Consider the following 24,076-nt stretch of genomic DNA (forward strand, 5'->3'; position numbering starts at 1 on the left):
AAGAAAAACATTTTTTCCCCCCAGGAAGGTTTACTGAAGAACGGGGGCACTGCTTTCCAGTTACCACAGCTGGGCAATTTAAAAGGCTATGTAAAGAAATTTTTTTAATTACATGTTTAAATATCTGGGTCCCTTGCAGTGTATCTTTCACACTGAACCTCCAACTGAAGGGCTTGTAGGAACTACTAAATGAAACACATTTTTTTAATTACATGTTTAAATATCTGGGTCCCTTGCAGTGTATCTTTCACACTGAACCTCCAACTGAAGGGCTTGTAGGAACTACTAAATGAAACACATTAAAAGAAACACTATTTTTTTATTTATTTTTACCAATTAAGTCATTGACATGCATTTTGTGCCCTACCTCTGTTCAAGGATTCTTCACGTGTGCGCGTATGTGTCTAAGGATCTTTAAAAGAAAAAGAATTACCTTATGAAATTAAGGCTATTTTTTCTTGGAATAGCTCTGTTACCCAGGATATTTGATAACAAACTCTGTGGAGCTCCACTCAGTGCTTCAAAATTTGACACAGATAACTTTTCTATCTCAGAGAGATTTCTTCCATGTCAACGTAATTCTTCCTTTTAATGTCTTTATCTCAGAGATTTAGAAGAAACCAGGAGAATCTTTGCAAGTTTGTCTTCTGTGACACAGCACTGCTGATGCGTTGAATCCCTATTTGAATGTATTGGTGTTGCAAGATTGATTATAAAGGGAACATTTAAGCTATGAACTATCAAGCCACCCAAAGTACAGCCTCCTTACATCCCTCTCCTCCCGCAGTCCTCCTGTACGCCACATTTACTCGCTGGCTTTGGACTTCCAGCGTTTGGAGGTAGAGCTCACATACACATTACAGGGAAGTATACGGCCTCGAGCCCAGCAGAAACAGAACTGAGATCCTGATCAAGCACCACATCTAGAAGTTCCTTTTACACATCAGGTGTCAACCACTTCAGTCAAACCTACAGCATCGTGCTTCTTGTAAAGCTGCTGTGAGCATCAAGGCTATAGGCTTCACTCGTGACGGGCCCAAGCTCAGAGTTACCGGGAGGAAAGTGGGGGGAAGCTGTCCAGAACAAAAGCTTACCCAGACCTCCCCCACGGCCCATCCACTGCCATTTCCTAACCATCTTCCAAACTGCCAGATTCGTTAGTTTAGGTTGATCCTAATCTTTTGGGAACTAGTCCCCCCAAAAAATAGCACAAAATATGGCAGAGAGAGAAGCAGTTTCTAATTTGAGCTGTTTAAATTGACAGTATATTGAAATTTTTAAAAAATTAACTTTTTGCACTACAGCACCAAGCAGGAGCTTCTGCATCCGTCCATTCAGCTACTGAAAATGCACTCAAGTAACTGAATTTCTGACTTAGGAACAGACATCTGAATTTTCAACCTACATGACATTTCTGTGACAGTAATGCTGTTTGGCTGTATAGCGTGCTCGTTACAAACTGTTCTTCAGATATTTTTAACTAACTATGCTTAGTTATAAATTCACCGAGTGAAAAGCTGGCATAAAAGGCCTTAAATTAAGAATGTTTGGGTGCACAGTTAACCCAAATACATATATATTCCATACATATATGAGGAATACACACGTAAATCTCACTTTTCAAATTCAAACCCATTACAGATCTGTCAGTTCTACGGTTTTTCAAAACTTTTTGTATACCTGTAGAAAAAGCTGTCTAATCTATAGGAGACAGGCCGATAAGCTGTCATTAGGAAAGGAAGCCAGCTCTTTTTTCAGCACCGAGCGGGCAGATCCCCTTCCCAACCTCCTTCTTAAAACAAAGGCTGAGGAGAATTGCTGAGGAGTTTGTCTCTCCCGGTCCTCGCTGGCGGAACCGGGCCTCTGGAAGACACTGATGCAATTCCCAGCACCCCGGGACTGGGTGCAGCTGCAGCCCGCCGGGAAGGGAGGCTGCCCTGCAGCACTCGCTCTCCCACCACGTTGCCCGAGGCACACACAACAACATGAGACGACTCTTCTTCGCCCTCGCTCCAGCCAAAAAAAGCTCTTTTAGCTACAGTGATCTTACAGGCTACTCAGTAAAATGCAGCAAGTGAGATCTGGAAATGATTGTCCATGGCATACTGAAACCAACAGACAGTTAGGCCAAAGCAGGTGTCCAGGCAATGCAGTGAGGTTTTGTAACCCACGTAACATCTCTGCAAGCTTGAAAGTGGAATGGTACCACTCACAAGAAACCCCAAAGAGACCAGCATGCCACTTAAGAACCAGCAGAATGAGTCACGACCTGCAGGAGCCAGGTGAGCTGTCCCGGAGGGCCACAAGCCAGGCACGAGAGAGACAACACACTGCTGCAACGCTGTCCGTAGGGTCTGAACTGCGGTGCCTCTGGAAGCAGAGAACTACAGCAAAGGCTGAACAAGCAGCTCCTAGCGCTAGTGAATTCATAGTCGCAGAACGGTTTGGGTTGGAAGGGACCTTTAAAGATCGTCCAGTCCAACCCCCCTGCCATGGGCAGGGACACCTTCCACGAGACCAGGTTGCTCAAAGCCCCATCCAACTTGGCCTTGAACACTGCCAGGGATGGGGCATCCACAGCTTCTCTGGGCAACCTGTGCCAGTGCCTCACCATCCTCATCGTAAAACACTTCTTCCTTCTGTCCAATCTAAACCTGCCCTCTTTCAGTTTAAAATCATTGCCCCTTGTCCTGTCACTGCACGCCTTGGTGAAAAGTCTCTCTCAGTCTTTCTTATAAGGCCCCTTTTTATATTGCAAGGCCACAATAAGGTCTCCCCGGAGCCTTCTCTTCTCCAGGCTGAACAACCCCAACTCTCTCAGCCTTTCTCCATAGGAGAGGCGTTCCATCCCCCTGATCATTTTTGTGGCCTCCTCTGGACCCGCTCCAACAGGTCCATGCCTTTCTTCTGCTGAGGACCCCCGAGCTGGATGCAGCACTGCAGGGGGGGTCTTACCAGAGCAGAGTAGAGGGGCAGAATCCCCTCCCTGGACCTGCTGGCCACGCTGCTGGTGATGCAGCCCAGGACACGGTTGGCTGCCCAGGCTGCGAGCGCACATTGCCGGCTCATGTCCAGCTTTTTGTCCACCAGTACCCCCAAGTCCTTCTCGGCAGAGCTGCTCTCCATCCCTTCATCCCCCAGCCTGTATTGATACTGTGGGTTGCCCCGACCCATGTGCACTTGGCCCTGCTGAACTTCATGAGGTTCACACAGGCCCACTCCTCAAGCCTGCAAAGGTCCCTCTCAATGGCATCCCTTCCCTTTAGCGAATCAACTGCACCCCTCAGCTTAGTGTCACCTGCACACGTGGCGAGGTTGCGCTCAATCCCACTGTCGCTGATGAAGATATTAAATAGTATTGGTCCCAGTATGGACCCTTGAGGGACACCACTTGTTACAGGTTTCCACTTGGACACTGAGCCATCGACTGTAACTCTCTGGATGCAACCATCCAGCCAATTTCTTACTCATCTAACAGCCCATCCATCAAACCCGTATCTCTCCAACTTATTGGCCAGAATCTTGTGTGGGACCATATCAAAGGCCTTACAGAAGTCCAGGTAGATGACATTTGTAGCTCTTCCCTTGTCCACCGATACAGTCACTCCACTGTAGAAGGCCACTAGCTTAGGCAGGCATGATTTGCCCTTGGTGAAGCAGTGTTGGCTGTCTCTAACCGCCTCCCTGTCTTCCATATGTTTCTATGTCTTCCAGGAGGATCTGCTCCAAGATGTTACCAGGAACAGAGGTGAGGCTGACTGGTCAGTAGTTCCCAGGGTCCTCCTTTTTATACTTTTTTAAAATGGGCGTGATGTTTCCCTTTTTCCAGTCACTGGGGACTTCACCTGACTGCCATGACTTTTCAAATATAATGGAGAGTGGCTTGGCAACTACATCAGCCAGAATATATAAAGGGGGCTCACAAGCAAGACAGAGAAAGACTTTTTACCAGGGCCTGTAGCGACAGGACAAGGGGCAACAGTTTTAAACTGAAAGAGGGCAGGTTTAGATTGGACTTATCAGAAGAAATGTTTTACACTGAGGGTGGTGAGACTGGAAGACGCTGCCCAGAGAAGCTGTGGATGCCCCATCCCTGGAAGTGTTAGAGCTCTCTAGCAATTTGTGGCATTGCACACCCCAATAAAGAAAAAAAACCAGGAAATTAAATCAAATCAGGAGCATCATAGGCATCTGATGGCAAAAAATAAAAAACAAAAAAATTGCAGATTTCCAGGACAAAAAGCCACGAAGAAGTGGATGCTAACTGCCAACTTTAAATGTTTCCAATTATTAAGCATTAAACAGAGTTCTGTTCCCTAGTTTTAGGCTCTGGTGGGCGTGGTTAATGCGATTTCCGAACGATCTAACAAAGCAGGGCTCTCTCAGGCCTCTTCACCCAGCGTGAGCGGGAGGGCTCTCTGAAGCTGAAAGGCACATTTTACTCCTACTGCAAAAGCTGGTTTTGGAAATGGTAGCATTAAACCCATGTTTAATGCATAGACCCGTGTAGTGAAGTCAGTAATACGAGGTTTGGAATGAAGTATACTCTTCACCACAGGCAACTCAGTCACTACCAAAGGTGATGGTATGCAGCTGTAACTGAAGGAGGACAAAAGCACAAGAGGCCCTCTCCAGAGCCTCTCCTTCCCCAACGGCTAAGGCACTACTCGCTGGTCAGAGCAGGAGAAGGAACATCCTATCTACGCTGAATAATGTTGTGGTCTGCAATGTTTCCTCTTGCAGAATTGCTGAATCTTCTTAGAGAGCTCAGCTTGGTCTTTATGTCCTTTAAGTGTGAACTGCTTTCTGCATTCATTCCTTCATTCTTGTTGAGGAGGTCCCAGTCCACAGAATAGTAGGGCCTCAACGGCCTCTTGATATTCCCAAGAACCTACCAACAAGAATATCATGACCATGTTCAACATCCAACAAGCTACTGCATCCAAACCACCTGTATCTGTACAGTAGCAAAGAGGAGGGAACCCTACAAAGAAGGTAAGCACAACTAGCTGTCCCTCCACCAGCAGGAATTTGAGCTTTTTTCCCATGCTTCTGCAGTACCTTTCAGTGCGTTGTGGTGCTCAGAGATGTGAAAGACCAATTTAGCCAGGTGCACTTAGTTTAGTGTGTACATCCGTAGAAAGGCTGATGAACGTCTCTCTCCTCCAAAGAAAACACACTTTTTCCACAACTTTGACTCTTGGCCTTCTGCCTTATGGATGCGGTATCATCTCATGCATAGTTTCAGTTATCCAGATACGAAACAACTAAGAAGCATTAGTCTGCTAAGAGGACTCAAAATTTATTAACCTTTGACTAGGTCCCCACTCAAGGGAAGGCTTGCTGTACAGCTCTAGCAGATTCTAACAATTGACATTTCTGATCAGAAAAGCAACATCGCGTATCCATACAGTTGCATGATTTCTCCTGCCTTCCTCCCCTGACAATCCCTAACCTCCCATACACCTTCCTGGCACAAGTAAGTGTCAACAAACCAGACAGGAACAGAATAACTGCTTTGTCAACAACAGACACTGAATCTCTGTCACCATCACATCATCCTACTGCGCTCGCTCTTTGACTGTAACTGCTGAACTATTTGACCTTCATCTCTAAGGGAAGAAGACTTGGGCTTCAGGCCTGGAGCAATATCTGAGCGATACTGTCCACAAAAGCCAGAAAAGTCAGGAGATACAGACTGCACACTAAGACACATCAGAAAGCAATATGGAGAAACATTTCTTTAAGGTTTATAAAAGTCTGCTATACAAACATATACCAACTCATTTATGGTCACATAACAGATACTACTGCCCTTCACTAAGCTTTCTCAGTATTTAAGGTTATTTATTCTATGTCCAGAAAAGCATTAGAGTATAATACAGCGAGACTCCAATGTGCTGGGAATTTCAGGGATGTAACAATAAGCAACAAGGCCAAATGCAGGAGTGTCAGAAGCAGCAGCCTAGCCTATAGTGCTAAAGGGATGAGAACATACTCAGGAACTGGTTTTAGTAAGTATCTTTAATAGGAACAAAATCCTTCAAATTGTTACATTTCAACAAACTGCTTTTCCTTAGGTCAAGATGATGAAATAGCCTGTTCTGACATTAATAGCAGCACAATAGTTCCCATTTTGAAAGAGCTTTCCATTCTGAAGCTAAGTAACAGGGAAAAGTTTGTGAAATGAAGAATGCCTGTTTCTCCCCCCCAAGTTTGGGGTGGACTTTTGATTCACATTCTGCTTCAAGAATGCATCTTCAGTGCTGAAAGCATCTTCAAGTACTGTCAGAGTTCCCCAACTACCCTTTTGCAAAGTGTTTGCTCACCCTACTTTGAAATTACCACTACTTTGCATCAACTTACTCCAGAAATGGAGGCTTAGGTTTCCAGGCACACTGGATGCATTTTTGTTTTTTCCTGCCCTCAACATAGGGCTGAGAAGGAAAGGGAAGCGTTTATTAACTCAGTAGGCAAGAAGCCAAACAGAACCCAAGCCTCAGGTTCCAACATCGGCTTCTGGCTGATGACAACCTCCCCTTCTGTAAATGAAGAGGCTTTTATGATTTTCTTGAAATACAGTAGCTTCTTTGGTCGGGATTTCTTCATTTCTTGGATCTTCTCAGGAAAAGCAAAGCAGTGCCTCAAAGAAGGCCTAAATTAGCATTGAGGTGCCCTGTCAACACAGGAAGCAATACGCTGTGTCAGGCTTCAGAGAGAACAGCCCCCTCCCAGAAGCACAGGACCTGAACGCTGGAAAGCAAAGGAAGAGTGATCTTTTTCTGGTAAACTGCCTCATCCTTCTGTTATCCTTTCTTCACAGGTAGCCTTGAGTCGCACCTGAAATCTCATGTTTGATAATTATCAGTAAATACATCCTATGGATATGCCTGATCTTTTTAAACACATTTGGGCTTGCAATCAAAAGTGTTCTCTAACCTTAAACCATACCAAAGTTTCAAATTGTTTGGAAAAGTACTTTTTAAACCAGTTGTTTTGAATTCACTGCGTATCATTCCTCCTCCCACCCATGCTGAGTTATAAAATACAGTTGCCTCACATTCACTTTCTCCATACCGCCTCTCACAGACATGGCATGGAATACAAACTGTTCAAGCAACACCAGACAGTTCTGAAAAACTATTAAAAGCAGAAGAAGGGAGTAAAGCAAAAGTATAAAGACAATGTTGATCACAAGGCTAGAGTGCAGTAAACAGTTTTATCTATCTACAATGACTACATTGTATGCATTAAAATCATTGCTTTAAGTTAAAATTGTTTAAGGAGTATATGAGGATTGTACAAGTTAAAAACTTCAAGCTGTATACAGCAAGTGAATTAAGAGAAAGCTGCTCTGTAAGGTGATTTTTAGGAAACGTGAAATTGGAAAGCTATAATATAGTTTTTTCTATACATAAGAAGTTAGAGCTAAGTCTCCATCTTTGTTTTAATCTGATCTCTACACTAAAATATCTATATTAAAGTATCTTTATAAAAATTATTTTAAAACATAAGGGTGCAAACGAAAAGGAACATTTGGTAAAAGTGGTAACTTTTTCTTAAAAACGGTGGATAAGTTCCTCGGATAAACTCAAGGAAGAGAATAGAGACGTAAGTGCTTTTTGGACCATAACTAAAGAGTTATCATTCAAAACGAATTCGAATTTTCTAATTTTACTAACAATATTCCTTTTCAACTACTTAGCTGTCTTTCTTTCACCTCACCTCATACTACAAAAAGCTTGTTCCTGCCACCTACCATGGTTCACTTATTCTCCCCATATTTAAGTTTCCAGTTTGGTAAAACTGGGGAAGTCCTGAGCTGCACAAGGATGTTACAGAGATTAACAGCTGTGAACAGCTTAAAATAAGCTTTCCATAACTGGGTATTTCTTCACCAAGCTGTTATCCCCCACCACTGGCCTGGCTTTATTTGTAGCCGCGGCAAAGTTCGTCTGAGATACCAACAGGCTGCTTACAGCCAAGTAGATATTGAAAACAACCCCTGTTACACAGCTTCTCAAGTTTCACTTTCCTTGCTTAAACAACAAGTAAAAGAGAGCTAAATCAGAATATGAGAACATGAGGATAAACATGTTAGGGTCAAGGTTCACATTCTTGCTGCTCAAGATAACTCCTGCTATTTTTTGTTTAAAGCTGTTTCTAGCTCTTATATTTGGGGAAAAAAATTCAAATGTACTCATTGTAACTGCTACAGTGACACTTGTCCAGTCTGCAAGTTCTCTTCAGCAGTGGCAAAGGCAGCAAGAAGCAACATACTCTGCTTACATCCAGCAAATGCAGAAGCTAAAGATCTCCCGTTCCAGCAGGAGCCTGGACTGCTCTGCAGGCTCGGAAGCCCAGCTGGGTTTTATACGGACTGCTCACCTTGGGGATTAGACATCTTTATGGAAGCACAGCTCAGATGATGTGGAAGGAGCTGACAGAAGGCCATCGAGCAATTCCCCTCCCGATCAGCTAAGACATGCTGTTCATCGCGGCTTGTAAGGGACTTGAGGCCTTCATTTTCCTAAGTGCTTTAATCATCTGCGGAGCAATTACTGGTACTGACCTTTAACACTTCCCAGTTGTCTCCAAATTACATCAAACAATCACTGTTGTTCACGCTTAGCTTTTGATTCAGGTTTTTTATGGATGTAAAATAAAAGATCCAAGTGCTTATTTTCCAGCAGTTAATCCAACCACAGCAGCGCAGCTGACACACAGCCGCAGGTAATTTTACCTGGGCAACCCGTTTACTGAACAGCTTCCTTAAGATCACATTTTGATTTACACCCAAAATGATCCAGGTATATTTTCAATCTTTATACATAAACAGCACTTTCCTGTCCTCTGCCTCTTTAATACTGTAATACCACAGAGTACTAGAAACCTTTTATTGAAAGACAGCTATGGAGCAAGTGCGGAGGGTCTGACAACCTGGTCTGGGCAGGAGCAAGCTACAGACTGCAAAACAAGCAGTAGGGAGAAACGGTCTTACAACTTATCATGTGCTCTGCTGTCCTATGACAATCATCTTTGGTGTCAAAATAAAATAAAAGTCACAATTTAGTCCCCTGACTTGTTAGCTTTCTTCTGTTCTTGCTTGGACCTGCAAAAGTAAGACTTTTTGAAAGCTAGGTGTGCTCTATCGCATTGACGGAACAAGCCATTTCACCGAAGGCTGCCACCAGCAGGCAGCTCTGACAAATCAGGCCATTTAAAAAAAAAAGAGAGAAGACAAATTTCATGTTACAATTCACAGCCAGAAACATGTCAGGTTCAAAACATTTTGTATAGGAGATAGATCTGATTCATTCATGATAATGAACAGCTTTTAAGCAAGGCAGGTGCTTTCCACGCACAGGGCGGGGGGACCACCCTTGCTCTAGGTAGTACGGAAAAAAAAGAAAGAAGTAGGCTACTAAGCGGATGGAGAACAAGAAAAAAACCTGAACAGAACAGAGGTGGCAAAAGGTGTTCCTTGTTTGATATTTTTAAACGGTAGGTGGATTAATTGTTGCAACTTTTTGTAAGCTCATCTTTAAACCTAGTCTGCAACAGCGCTCAGCTGCGTGAGCCCGCGAAGGACAGTTTTGTCACAGCGAAGTTCGCTCTCTGCAGTGCGTTCAGGTCAGTAATACATCCCTTCGTCCTCGTATTTTGTGGGCAAGAAATAATATACGCAACTCTGAGGAGGCACGGTTTGTTTGTCTTGTAATTCTGTACAGGAACAGGAAAACAAAGTATTTCCTACATTTTTCTGAACAAGTTAAATATCACAGCCTTTCTATTTTATTATTTAAATTAACTGTATGTATTTGTAACTTGTACTACTACTGGTACATTCAGGTTTTAATGCAGGTGAGGCCCAAACACATAGCTACAAAAAGCACCCTTCTGATGTCTGCCACATCTCGGGTCTTAGTGCTTCAGTTTAGGTCACCTATGTCAACAGTAAACCAGAAATATCTTTTGCTTTTTCAGGCGGACATCGCAAAGGCCTTCAAAGTTGCTCATATTAGTTCTGAACTGGAGTATCTAATTAAAGGAAAAAACATAATGACTTAAGGAAACAAGTTTTCTGTAACTATATGCTGCCATTTTTGAGGATTGACTGCTTTATGGAGAGCATTTCTAAATTTGATACATGTAGAATTAAACTGTCATTCAAACACCTGCTATTTGCCAACAACGCACTGCAGGAATTTTTTAATATTTAGAAGGTATGCAGAGCCTTCAATCAAGAAGCAGAACACACAAAGCAATCCCTGGCTGCACACAGATTCTGGGGTAGAGGTTTAAAAACAAAATTTAAAAAAAATATATATATTTTCTCTTACTACATATGTTTCAAAGTCATCACTACTTTTGTCTTATTCTTTATACAAGCAGAATGTCAGAAGTCTCCTTTCTCCCCTGTGAGGCCTGCAATGACTGTTTCACCCCTTTTTGCCTCACTTTATCTTATCCTTCCACTGATGAGCGATTTCCACTTTGTGGCCTGGATTTTATTTTAGTTAACAATTGTGTAGGGGCAGAGGGGGATCTTTTTAAAGCCTTCACCCAAGTACCATTAAGTTTGGTAGAAAGACTTCCACCTTTTCTAGAAAATGTCAGAAGGAGTCTGCAAAAATAACAGGTGATTAAATTCACCCACTGAAAGACCAGTAGTTCTACGTATCACAAAACTTACAGCATCCTGCAACGCTTCTTTGGCTACCATAAAAAAAAAATATACACTGCATCTCCTACTTCCCCTAAAACTTTGGGTGAATTTTTGTCTTACTCTCTATTATCTGAATGCCATATTTGCGTTATTTTGCCCAGGATTATTACTGTCGTCAGTTCCCCAGTTACCAAAGGCTACCCCGAGCCTTACTGGGTATGGGCACACATACAAAAACCCACAGCATTTTCCAGCCTTTCAGAATGCTCTCAGTACTCCAAGACCAGTAAAAACGAACATGGAAGGCCAGCAATCACCACAGGCAACTCCTTCTGGAAACTGGGAGGAAATTACCAAGATTTACTAATTTTTTTATTGAAGCCTATTTAAACCCATTCCTGATAAAATAAAACATTTAAGATTTTCCACTTAGTTACTAAGTGGAAACACATGGAAATGCCGAGAGAAGTACATTATCCTACTCGTTTCCAAAAAGAAATTATTTCTGAATACTTCTGACTTTCTTGTAACATCCTTTCTGTTATAAAAATACAAAGGACAAACATAACTTCAGCAGCTACGTCACAGCTGAAGAGTCTTCCTAGGTCCCATTTAATTCAGTCTGTCTCTTTAGTCTCGACAGGCATGGATTCCTGATGTGAATTTTAAGATTATTTTATGATTTTTTTTTTTTGCTAAGTTTTAATACAAAATCTCCTTTATTTCTTCTATAAGCATCAATAATTTTAAGCTTTGCTACACAGAGCAAAAGAAAAAAAAAATCTAGATAATTCTCTCAAATGGCAGTATCTGACAAAGTTTTAGAACACACCTGCAAGTCAGATGGTAACAGATCACCAGGACTAGATGGCATTCACTCAAGAGCTCTACACCTTTAAAATGCAGCTACCGAACAACTAATTGCAGGGAATAAAGTATCACTTTATTTAACCTGGTGAACTTGAAGCCTAAAACTAGCTTTTTAAGCAAACTGTTACACAATTTAAAAAACCCACAACGAAAACATACAGATGGACAAGGACAGTACGATCGATAGTTCATCTGAATTCCCACTGAAGTATTTTGCATGGGCTTTTCCAAACAACTTTAAAGAAAATCTCGCTTTCTTTTGTGAATCAGCAGCTGGTTAAAACATAAGAAATAAAACAAAAGCAAACAAAAAAAAAAAAAAAGAAAAAGGCAGCAAGTAGGGTCCCAAAAGAAACAGTGCTGCTCAATGTATTTATGCGTGATCTCAGAAGAAAAATGAATAGCAAGGTAGCAACATTTAGTAGTGATAGAAAAATTATTTAGCTTAAACCTACCAAAGCTGTCACAAACAGCTGCAGAATGATTTCATGTTAGTAAGTAGCCAGACAATGAAATTGCAGATTTAACTCAGTGCTGACAAAAGCCAAGTACTCAGTGGGGGAGAAAACCCCCCACTGAACAAGGACCGCTGAGTTAGTTAACATCACTCTGATCAGGGACCTAAGGCCATCCGGGACATTCAGACAGAAGTGCCCAAATCTTTACTATGGGGACGCTTGGAAAATAAATACTTGCAGGGTTTATAAACATCACCAACAGGTATTTGAGCAGCAACCACATCACTTCAGGTGAATTTGTCTTTTTGAAAAGAGGACAAGCAGGGGATAAGCAATTTGTTCCTGTCCACTACGCCCTGACTAGCAAATCCGTTCCTCGGGGCTTGGTTCAGTCTAACCCAGGAGCTTTCTGGGACCAGTCAACATCTGCAGTGTCCTCTGGATCCTCAGGAAGTCTCCCATTCTCTACCAGTTCTGAAGCCAGGCTGTCCATCTGCCCCTCGCTCATCTGAGATGTATCCCACGCTCCCCTGTGTCGCAAGTTTCTTTCCTGCTGAACTTTCACACATTCACACTCTTCTGCCTGCCCCATCCCACGTTCTGGGAACTTCTTCCCCCAAGTGTGCTCAGATGATCCCAGGAAGGAGCCATCTCCCCTCCTTCCGGAGGTCTTCATCTGACCTGAGTGCCACAGCCAGGACAAAGTGAACAAGCAGCCCTCCTCTGTGATGCCAGTAATCCTTCTGAAGAAATATGACATTTTAACATACAACTAGAACAGATCCTGTTTGTTACAGCCATTTAGAAATGATCTTGGAGCCACTGTTCGAGGATCTCAAAATAGAGCAGCAGCCAAAGAGGTAAAAGTAATGTCAAAAGTTATTACAAGAAAGAATAAGCAAGTAAACAGAAGGCATGACATCACTTGACTATCGTGTGTTTGCATCTCAAGTGCTGGTCTGGCTAGCTTCTCTCAGAAGAGACAGTAGAGCTCAAACAAGTACAGCTGGTCTGATTAGCTTCTCTTAGAAGAGATTGAGCAGAACGTGAAACAGCACAGCTTCTAATGGAAGATGCGTTAAATTTGACTTGATACGTAACAACAGCTCAGAAAAACAACAGATACAGAAAAAGGCATGAATGGTCTTAAGGAGGTGAATAGACAGTTACTTACAGCTTCCTATAAACCCAACAATGGGGACACCTCACAAAGTTACCAAGCAGCCAACTCAAAAACAGGCAGAATGAAACACTAATCATGTTCTGCATGGGAAGAATAAACCCTGTGGAACTTACTGCCATAGACGGTTAGGGAATCCAAAAGCTCAGCTGAGCTCAAAAACTCAGCTGGTTACACCAGTTCATAAAAAACAGGTTTATAAAGGATCCTCAAATGTTTTACAACCACTGCTGTTTCAGAAAAGCCACTAACCTGGGTGCCTGTCAGAAAGTGGGAGCGCCTACCCGGCATTTATACCGTTCTAAACTTCTCCCAGGTACATCGTTAGCAGGAGCAGGTATCGGAGGGTCCTGAGCCAGCTGGACCTCAAGGATGACTGTAATTTGCCAGACTGGGCTACATTGTTATTTCTGACTATTTTCTTATTTCTATATATCTCACTGGCAGAGATGACTACGAATGTCTGGGTACCATTCACATGCTCTAGTTCCTAGATGGCTTCCAGAACAATTTTCATAGAATCACAGAATAGTTTGGGTTGGAAGAAACCTTTCAAGGCCATCTAGTCCAACCCCCTGCAGTGAGCAGGGACATCTTCAACTCGATCAGGTTGCTGAAAGCCCCGTCCAACCTGACCTTGAATGTTTCCAGGGATGGGGCAATTACCACCTCTCTGGGCAACCTGTGCCAGTGTCTCACAACCCCCGTCGTAAAAAATTTCTTCCTTCTATCTAATCTGAATCTACCCTCAATTTTCACCAGTTTCAAGCCATCAGGTCTGACATGCAACATAAATATAACCAGCTCCATCAGCAGTAGCATCTTTATTTACAGCTCACCTAAAACCTGCACTTTTCTGCAACAAAACTTAGGGTCTCCTCCTTCTTTTAGGAATTTTAAGAATGCCTTTACTTCATAACCTATTCCCCCTTGGAGACCTTGCTTTACGTAAAATCTCTTGCCTTTGTAGCATTAAGAATGCTTTTCCTAACTGAATTACCGACAGGAAAATGACCAAGTCAGCCAGCTCCACTGGCACCGGGAAGGATCGCAGTGCTCCCACTGGCAGCCAGTCCATCCCCAAATAATCCTAAGGCAGTGAATCCCCAATGTAATTACACGCTGCGTGAAAGTGTAGTTCCTCTTGTTTGCTTTAAACTGCCTGCTTGATAACTTTGTTGGATGCTTCCAATTTCTCACCTTACGAAAACCTGTGAGTAATCACAGCCTATTCACTTTCACTACCCCAATGACAAAACGTACTACACGTCATTTCCATATCACTACTTCTTGGAACAGCCACAAGCAGTTCCCAGAAGTATAGATAGCCACCAGAAAGAAAAAAAGAAGTTCCATCTACTTCCCATCAATTATGTACATTAAATTAGAGCTCAAGTTTTGAGAAGCACTTACCAGTTAAAGCTGGTTTTAGGGAATAACCTGACCAACATACCATGACTAGACTGCAGACTCAACAGCGGCAGAAGAACTGAGCTTCTCAGCTGCGTGTAACCAGCTCTGAATTTCATCAGCAGGACCAGCCCAGTGACACTACAGTTCCCTCTCAAATGGTTCCAGGTATTAAATATCAAGAACAATCTCACTAGCAACCACCAGAACACATAATATAGCATTATAAAGCATGTTGTCATTACTCAGCTTAAAAAGGAAAGGTTGCTGTGCATACCTTCAGTAGAAGTTATTTCAAATGTGAAATCTTCTCCACGGACAGAGAAACATTTGGGTTACAGTTCCTGGAATATGTCCAGCTTCAGAAAATTATTTTCATCCAGTGTGAATTCTTTCTCAAGCTTCCTATCCTGGAAAATATTTTAAAAAGTTACTATTAACCAAAGGTAACTGAGGGCCAAAGATTTTTTTTTTCCCCCTAAACAAACTTCCACATAACCTTTCAGCCCAAAGAAAAAATTGAGCAAGACCGTAGGTGACTAACACTCTTTGCAAAGCCACCACCACCACCACGTCAGAGATGCTCCTTTCAGTTGCCCCCCCTTCTGTAGCGCTGGGCCGACACGAACCTTTGTACCAAGCTGTGACAAGGCAGGGGTTAACAGCCCCTTCCCTTCACAGCCCTCCGGCTCAGCTGTGAGACTTATACCTCATTCAAGAACATATGTTTGTTTTCTTGACATCACTTCAAAAGAAAGTTATAGGTTGTCAAGGAAACCTAACGGTCATTTTCACTTGTTCCAAGAATAATCGCCGCAACAATACACGTATTTCACATTCGGTCTGGGGCCCCCATTACCGAAGGAGGCGGCGAGGCACTCGCCTCCAAGGAGAGTTTACGGGGGTTTCAGGAGGTGATTCGCAGAAGGAAGCAGGCAAGAGAACTAAGCTTGGCTTAGCCTGCCGAGCTCCCCCCACAACTGACAGAGCTGGGTTTTAACCAGGCCCCTCTCCGAATGCAGGCACTCCTTTTGTACTGTGGGGTTTTGACCAAACAGAAAACAGCAGCAATTAGTCCCTACATCGAATGATAATGCTCCCACACTATCCCAATAAAAAGAGTACACCCGCATTACTAGGGCAAATACTCTAGATATCCAGACAGCCTTGCAAACCTCGGTGTCAGAACCAGAGAAGGCACCACAGTAAGACAGAGAGCACCAGCAGAAAGAACCATTTATTTACTCATCTTCTTACCAGTAATTACCTAATTGGAGGTACAATATTCACCCAAAACTGAAGTAATTAATTTGAATGGACAGCATACACAATTTTATTGTGCATATTTAAGGTCTGTAAATTTGATGCTTCTTTTTTCCCAGAATTTGTCCTACAAAGTCTTTTAAACATTACAAATGATAAACTGAACATAAAGCAGTGCAGCATAGATTTAAAATCATAACCTGAGGCCCAAAAATTAAAGTGCTGCTCTGAAAACAGACTGAACTGTTTTGCAGAGAAATCACCGAACACCTCAGATGTAGTCAGAATACAGCAAGAATACTTCAAGACAGAGCTTGAGAAAAAGCTGCGCTTTTTGATTCTACATATCCCCTTAAAAGTCAAACTCCATTTTGGAAATTAATTTGTGGTTGTGGATATTTGCTGTATTTCCACTTAAAAGCAAAGGGTGAGAAGAAAACCTCTGAGTAATGACTTTAAGTTTGGCAGAGTGTAATTATTATTTAGAAGCTACTTTATTATGGAAATTCAAAACATCTGCACCATTCTGACATTTTTGTTTGTTGTGCTTGTGGTCAAGATAAACCATACTTCACTCCACAGCTCCACAAAATACGTAGTATTACTTCAGCCCCAATTCCGCTAAGCTTGTGTTTAAATCCAGCACAACAAGCGGTTCTGTTGGACTTACTGAGCCCAAAAACCAGGCCCGCGTTTACCAGTTTACATCATCTACACGAAGGTGGGTGGCAGAACAGCAAACCGACTCCACGTACAGAGTATCCCGCGCTCCCTCAGGTTCTTTAACACCACTTCCATATAGCGAGACCCATGAGGAACAGGAACAAGTACCCATCTTGCTCTTACTGAAAGTGCACTCACAGCACTATCCAGTCGCACCTTGCTGAAATGGCCTTCCCGGATCGTGGAAAGATGGAAAAAAGCCTACATAACATTGTCGTTCTAGCTTGAAAAAGAGGAAGAATTTAATCTCTAACATTTCAAGTGACTGACACCAGCCTCAGATCTGTCATCTTTATGCTATATTCACCTCACTTTTTCTTCAATTTCTTCAATTACTTTTTAATTGAAATAGTTACTGAATGAATTTCCAAGTCAGAGTGGTAAGACAACTGGGTCTGCTGTATTTCAACACAGTTGAAACACAGATTTGGATGATGTGGTGACTTACTTTCTTCCATTCTGAACACACACTGCTGAGATTTCAGCCTTATTCTCTTCTGAGACATGTACTTTATTTTATCTGACAACCGATTTGAAACAAAGCACAACAAAGTAGTTAAAAGTAAGTAAGAGTTTTTATTTTCTACCTTCTCTCCTAGTGATTTTACATTTTTTGCTAAACTCACTGCATGTTAACCAGCTACATACAGAGACATGTTCAAAAATTTAGCACAGTATTTCCATATAGAAGTTCAGTTTTGAAGTCAAACCACGCACGGGTTTCTATGTTGTCAAAAACAAAGGTCTCATTTCTAACAGGAGAAATCATCCACCTCAAAATAACAGCTAGTATCTCCAGTGATTTCCTGAAATAGGGTAGAGAGAATAAAGCCAGTAAATCAAACATACTCCCCATACTCACAGATTTCAGAGGAAACGTGATCTAACTTAGGCTACGAATTTTAAAATATACTCCAAAGAGAATATGCCATGGTTCCCCACAGACATAGCAGGAGCAGGGCGAATGGACAGCTATTAGCAAATTCATTTTAAAAGCATCTGCATGGAGACAGAAGCATTCCTAGGTTCCACAATGAAATAATTAAGCATGTATGGCTTCAGAAAAGCAGAACCAAGTCTTACTGGTGTCACAGGAGCTCTCACCTTTGGGAAAACCACCTCACTTCACAGAAACACCTAAATATGGGGTAGTGCCACTGTAATCCAACATAAGATACAGCTTTTCAGTTTTGGGAGATACAAATTTGAATTAGGTTAAATTTGAGCTTGACTACTGTCCTTATTCCAACAGCACATTTTTGATTCTTTGGAAATCTAATCTTTGTAAATGCTACTGTGCTAGACCTGCTCCTATTCTTCAGACCTCCAGCATACGCATCCCAGATTAAGTTTGCAGTGAAAGTAAGGCAATATGCCTAAAAACAATCAATAGGAAACTGATTATTTTGAATGACAATCAACCAAATTCACTGCCATGCTATAAAGGCTAAGAGTTTCATAAAATTCTACAGATCTCCGGTTTAAACGGGTAATGAAGCTTTGGACAGCTCAAAGATGCAGATGGAAACACTCTGAAAGAACAAACATAAATCCTCATGATGTACGGAACAAGCCAGCTGCCCAGCGGCTGTCGTTAAGTAGCTGATTGGGGGGAGAGGGGTTCATGGTGGGGCTTGGGGTTGGGAGTTGTCTTGTTCTTTTAAGTTAGCTTTGCATTCCACAAAGAAAAGTTCTTCACATGTGCTACACGTCACTACCCGAGACAGGACACAAACAGATCCAGCCTGAGGAATCCTAGCAACCCCCGTGCTCCTCTGCATCCTCATCCGCAGGCACGGCACGGAGCCTGCTTTCAGGTTCTGGCGCAGGAAAGCCACAGCACCACTCCCCAGATCCTCGAAGGGCCCAGCACCACTGACTAACGCTTACCTGCAGATTACCACCGCCCTGACGAGCTCAGCATTTCATGCACCATGTGGTGTCATTACTTTGTCATCATTACCTGTCTTGTAATCAAATATCCCTGAAAAAACGGAATACTCTTAGTTATGCAAGGAACTGATGAAGTTCTTATACAAAGCATGAGAGCCTGATAAATCTACTGTTCAGCATTACTTAATGATTTCCAGCTTTGAAGTAGTCACCCACCAGCCAAACCTTTCAAATAGTCATTAGAACCAACAAGGCAGAAAAAAATTGAACCACTTTCGCTTTATGAAAGTATGTTGGCAAAACGCCCAAGTAACTTGCCCACAGTTTAGTGTGAGCAAAATCTAAAGGAATTCAAGAGACTGCTGATTTACAGCTCCTTTCATTAGACAGCATTTGTTTCCAAATATCCAAAATAACTAAAAATAGCTATGTGTCTTTCATATAGCAAGACATGCTTCCAAACATACTAGCTCAAAGATGCAAATTAAAGTATCAATCAAGAGTGAAAGTCCACTTTGTATAGTTTAGTTCTAAGTCACTATGAAACTAAAGTGTGTTGCAGCTTTTCCTTACATTTCTCTTCAAACATCCTGCGAGCAGAGCCTATCTTCCCTACAACTGCTCCTCCTTGCAATCCTTAACACAGTGGGGTTTTGAGAGATATTCCACAGCCTTTTTATGGAATCCCCTCAGATAACTAGGAAAAGCTCATTAACAAGCAGTCCAAAATCCACTATGTAAACCTCTACAATGCCTTTGAAAGAGCATTTACACTTTAGCAAGTCAAGAAAAATAAAGTTAAAATATCCCAGCTTCTCAACTACCTCCTGAGCCCTCTTCAGGCAATTTCCACCTGAAAAAAGACTTGCTGAAGCATCTGCACAACCTATTACATGTGCTCCTCTATTACTTTGGGTAGCATAGGCCAAGACAACGTATATAATAATGGAAAACCAGAGACAGTGTAGGCACTACACAGGAAGGACTGGCACCATACACCCGCAGCTCAGCCCCTCTGCTAGGAGCCGACCTGGCTCCAGCAGAGTGGGGCAGCTCTGGCCCAGCATCCCCCCGGCCGTGCCCGTCCCCCCAGGCTCCCGAGGGCCGCAGAGGCACACGGAAATAGCTCAGGCCTGAGGCAGCAGGCTCCCCGACACCTCTGCTGGAGAAGGGCGAGTCAGACCCAACCCTGTGAGCCCGCGGAATCCAACTAAGACAGCAGCACGCCCGCAGCATGGGCACCGGCAGAGCCTGGATGCTTTTTCTAGTGCTCCTCTGCTTAAAAAAAGCAAGACGTTAAAAAGAGAGCACACGTAAGGATACGCTGGTAAGCACGGAACTCTCCTTGGGCTCCTCCTGCTTTGGTACCTGCTGCTATGGGGGAAGCAATCGAACTGCACCAAGGCGCCGGCGGCTGGAACACTGCTTCCCTGCAGCGAATCCACGCGCACAATTTCCATCAACTACTAGTACAGGAGGATTGTTTACCTGGAAAAGGCATTTGAAGAGGAAAATATTGAGGAGAATGAGAATTCCTAGATAAAAACAATCAAAAGGTATATTTAACTCTTAAAAAAGAGCATCTCTGGCTAGCTATTCTAACGGTTTGGGCACAGCAAGAGAGAAACAAGACTCCTGCCGTCCCCGGATGCACCGGTGGCACCTCACAGTAATCAGGAGCAGGATGTAAGCGTATGAAAAAAGGACGTGCATGTTTTGATAATGCTATATAAAAAGCAGCTATTTTTAAAGAAATTTAAAGTCTTCCCACTGCCTTAGTTACTTTCATTATTTATTATTTCCAAAAGATGGGTGAAAAGTGAGGATACTTTTTATGTCTTCCAGAAAGCTTTCAAGAGTTCACCTTCCACAAAAGACAATAATTTGTCCTCAGGTCTTCCATACGTTGCTGTCAGCTCTAGTATCTGCATTGCCCCACAGGCACTCAGGCATCAAGACAGTTTGACAAAGCTGTGGCCTCATACTTCGTATTGATATCTTATTTGGAAATTAATAGGCACTGAGGAAAAGACTCCCTGGCAGTATTCTGCTGAGCATGGGTACCACACAAATCCTCAGCTAGAGTTGCCAAGTTAAAACAAGCATCAAATGACCGAGATTATTACTCCAGATATTCTAGACTAATTTTAGTCTAAAATCCTGCATCCTGCTACTAACCTACGTGCAGCTTCGAGATCACTTAGACGATGTTTGGTCTTTTCCACTTCCTCATTTCCCAACAAAAATAAAAAAATAAAAAATAATTAAACACCAAAAAATCTATCCACCAATTCTTCTGAGACTCAACCGTAATATGGGACGTTAAATATTCCCATAGTCACTAGTTATAACAGTAAGCAATACAACAGCTTACACAAACGAACCACTGTACAGTTAATGGATGCTCCTGGCATTTATCAGTATACATTGAACATTATGCACGCTGCTGTTTTCAGAAACTATGCTGTAAATAAAGTTGTAGGGAATCCTCCTCCAACTTCCATTGCCACTTCGTGTCATTTTCAGAAGAGAATTTGGCTCCCTGCACATTTTCAGAGCACTTGAAATTTTATAGAAATTGCTGAAATTTAAAACAAACAAACAAAAAAACCCAAGAAACAAAATTTTATTTGTGGACAAAGCCAAACTGATCTACCATCCTTTTTAATGATGTATATTTTGAAACAGAGGTCCAGGTCTCGGTAAAGACTAAACGCTGTCCTTGCTGAATTCGAAGTAATTGATGGCAGTTTTGGCAAGAGGTGAAACAAGGCCAGTTGCATCTTCCTGCATTTTCACAGGCTGCAATTTTTCAGCATTGTATCTGATACAGAGGGGCCTGTATCTTCACATTTCGCTCAAACAGTAATGAAGACTACCTGGCGTCTCATGCAAAGATCTGGCTTGGTTTTAATACTTTCCACAGAGAGCAAAATAGTAATCATAGATTTTATCAACCCCTTAGGATAATTTTCAGTATTGACAGTTTTTCTGCAGCAACAGTACTGTCTGGAGTCCAATCTCAGCTATTGTACCGTAGCCCTTCAGTCACATAAAGGGTATGAAATACCATTTAAAGAGTCAGCAGCTAGTTTAATCTTAGATTAACATTTTAATATTATTGTCCTTTTCTGATAACTGAAGAATTCCTTTAAATAATTAGTGTAGGTATAGATCCTCCCATTTCAAGAGACTATAAAATATTTGCCTTCTTCCACTCTCCCTGGAATTCATTTTCTATCCTAACTGTAAGAGCAGACAGCCTGCTCCTCTCTACCCGAATGCTGATTTCTGTTCCCAGCCTCTGCAATCATTTCTCAGACTGCACACACATACTCTTAACAGCAAGTATCAGTTTAAAACACATCCTTTATAAATTCAGGTTCAGAGCGACTGCAAATTTATTTTCCTCTCCATCTGGACATTTGCAAAATGATATGCAAATCATGAGATACATGAAATGATACTGGTAATTATAGAAGTAACCGAGACCAGTTACTATTTTAAACTTTTGGCCAGGCACTGTGAATGTCTTTCACAGAAGCTGACCCATCCGCAAAAACAGCATGTTACAGTGACGGAGCTCGCATGAAATCTTTTCAAAACTGTTAAGTACAACACAGGATGAACGTGAAGTCATCATGGTTTTTTGAGTCGGACAATAAAGAGCATAGAAGGCCCCATGTGCAAGGTCAGGCATAACCAGATAACTAAAAGCAAGCTGAAGATTATCTAGTGCAGTTATTTATGGCAATAAACTGCCAAAAGGCACCAGAGCTGTAGCAGAGAAGGAAATCAAGGACAGTGTTTTATTGTCAAATGTGTTGGCTGGAAAGAAGCTGGAGTCTACGATAAATCACCTCCAGTAGTCTGGAAAGCCCCAAAAAGCATCCTACTGTTTCTTACCTAGCATTAGTAACAACAGAAGTGTCACAGTAAAGCCCAGTGATTTGCAATGCAGGGGACAGTGTCATTTCAACCGATTTTTCTTCTACTGCCAAGGTAGCGTACTGCTCTTTCACACTCCCAAGCTGATACTTTAAGTCAACTATAATCCATTTTAAGAATCTGTCAAGCCACTCAGTAACTAAACAAGCTGAGGAAAGTTGCCAGTTTAATACATAACACTATGCTGCTACTTCACAAGAATTTACATTTTCAGTATTTTTACCACTAAGATCTTCCCAAGAAATTTGATAATTTGGATTATCAAGATTTTTTGACTGCACAACTTAAGTTGCCTGTAAAGGGCCCAACTTTCCAGAAGAGCTAAGTAAACATCCTCCAAAATTCAGAGCACACTATAATGTCTCAAGTCATCCATGATGAAGTCTGCTGACACATCTGAAGGACCTCCTCCTGTGAATACTGGAGAAAGGAGACAAAAAGCCATCATCTTGGACCCAGTTCATATCAAAAGAGGCACAAGGCACTCTTGAGAATCACCCTTGTTTATCCAAGCTCTTGTAGAAAACCTAAGTCTGTATACTACTCTATTCTGAACAAAAGTTGATTTAAACTCAACCAAGAAATAAAATAATGGATGAGCTATAACTGCACGTCAGTAACATAATCTGAGACCAACATCTGTTCAACTCGTGCAAAGCTCCATGATGGGAACCCACTCACTGCTGCTGCTGCAGAACAGCCTGCCTCCTGCCTCCTTCCCCTCGCGCCAAACTGCGCTCTGCATTGCTGCTTCTCAGAGAGACCAGAGAAAGTTCAGGTAAAATTGCAACAAACCTCAATCCATGGTTAAGTACAGTCACTAGCATCATGCCAGGTACACACAGCATTATAGCTGGTAAGGAAAAGCAAGCAGATCAAACTCATTCTACTTAAATTTTTAGTTTTAATATACAAAATCCACAGTGAATTAAAAACTAACACTTGTTCATGTTCTGCAATGCTAAAACCCAAGCCTGCTAAACTCTTCAGGTACACTGTGACAAACACACCCATGCAGAGGCCATGGGGACAGAATGAAAACTGTCAGCACACCATACAAAATTCCTTGCTGGAGCGGGGGGGAATATCATCACACGGAGCCCAAGGCTGACATCATCTACTTCTAGAAGACACACATATGTATAAAAATATTACCCAAAACTTACCGTGCTCCTGATTCAACGCACAAAAAGAATTGATTTCAATGAAAACATGCAGTTATAACAACATGGCACACTAGGCAGTCTAGAAGTAATTCCGATAAAATCCCCAAGTATTGAAGCTTCTATACCTTTCACCATAATCTCTCACGCATCTTCCACACTTCAGGCCTTGCTGCCAGGAGCGGTCAGGGTCTCTTCACCTCGATTTTCACCTTTCCCGTCATTTGCAAAAAAACCAGGGTTGTCAGTGGTTTCCATCTGTTTGTTCAATAGCACATGCAATGCCTTATATTTGTCACAGCGAGATGAAAAAGGCACGTGAGAAATAATTTAATCCTGTATCAGTTATTTGCTCCAACTAAAACCAGTGCTTCTGAATTACAGCTCTAAAACAGTTCAAGTCAATCTCTGAATTCACGCTGCCACATCTCTTCCCTTGGATGAGCACCACTGCTCGCCTAAGCCCTTGGCGTGCCAGCCTCACGTGCTAAGCAGGAAG

The 24,076-nt window shown here is 42.3% G+C and overlaps 1 protein-coding gene across 9 annotated transcripts in view; it reads right to left on the bottom strand.

Annotated features, from left to right (window-relative positions):
- PPP6R2 (protein phosphatase 6 regulatory subunit 2) overlaps positions 1–24,076 on the bottom strand; it is a 117,701-nt gene that overhangs the window by 74,408 nt on the left and 19,217 nt on the right. For 4 of the 9 annotated variants that reach the window (XR_012672257.1, XM_075141137.1, XM_075141114.1 and 1 more), the window contains one exon: positions 14,865–14,997. The gene's annotated coding sequence lies outside the window, so the exon portion shown is untranslated. Of the gene's footprint in view, positions 1–14,864; positions 14,998–23,705; positions 23,863–24,076 lie in introns of all 9 variants that reach the window. The other 5 variants (XR_012672255.1, XM_075141156.1, XM_075141103.1 and 2 more) reach the window with 3 other exon arrangements.

This window comes from Calonectris borealis, chromosome 1 (assembly GCF_964195595.1).
Source record: "Calonectris borealis chromosome 1, bCalBor7.hap1.2, whole genome shotgun sequence".
In the NCBI taxonomy this organism is placed as follows: Eukaryota; Metazoa; Chordata; class Aves; order Procellariiformes; family Procellariidae; genus Calonectris; species Calonectris borealis.